Genomic DNA, 390 nt, shown 5'->3' with positions numbered 1-390 from the left:
TGCTCGGTTGTCTCCCCGGGCCCCCCCGCCCCGTGCCAGGCAAACCCCTGCCCACCCTAATGCCAGGGCAGGGCTGGCCCGGGGGTGTGACACGCAGTGGGTGCCTGGGGCATGAGGACAGAGGGGAAGGTGTGGGTTTGAGGGTGCCCCATCCCTCCATCTCCAGAACTCTGACTTTAGAGGGTCTGTGGGAAAAGGGGCTCCATGAGTGGCTCCTCTACAAGCTGATTCCTACTCGTGCTGGTAGGACCTGGGTACACTGGTGCTTTTCCAGCAGGGTCATGCTGGGGAGAGCCCTGGCCCTCCTGCCCCGTCTAAGCCACACGACCACCCGCTTGCTGCCGCCTGGGGCTGGCAGAGGCTCTTGTGGGGGGGGACCAGCCACGGTGG

General features: G+C 65.6%; 1 protein-coding gene across 1 annotated transcript in view; it reads right to left on the bottom strand.

The window, feature by feature from the left end:
- The window catches only part of WNT6 (wingless-type MMTV integration site family, member 6), a 4029-nt gene that overhangs the window by 1790 nt on the left and 1849 nt on the right, over positions 1-390 (bottom strand). The window lies entirely within an intron of this gene.

The sequence above is a fragment of the Nestor notabilis genome, unplaced genomic scaffold (genome assembly GCF_000696875.1).
Source record: "Nestor notabilis isolate BGI_N333 unplaced genomic scaffold, ASM69687v1 scaffold23045, whole genome shotgun sequence".
NCBI classification, from domain to species: Eukaryota; Metazoa; Chordata; class Aves; order Psittaciformes; family Psittacidae; genus Nestor; species Nestor notabilis.
Note: the sequence above shows the minus strand (reverse complement) of the source record. Positions and strands in the feature narration are given on the sequence as shown.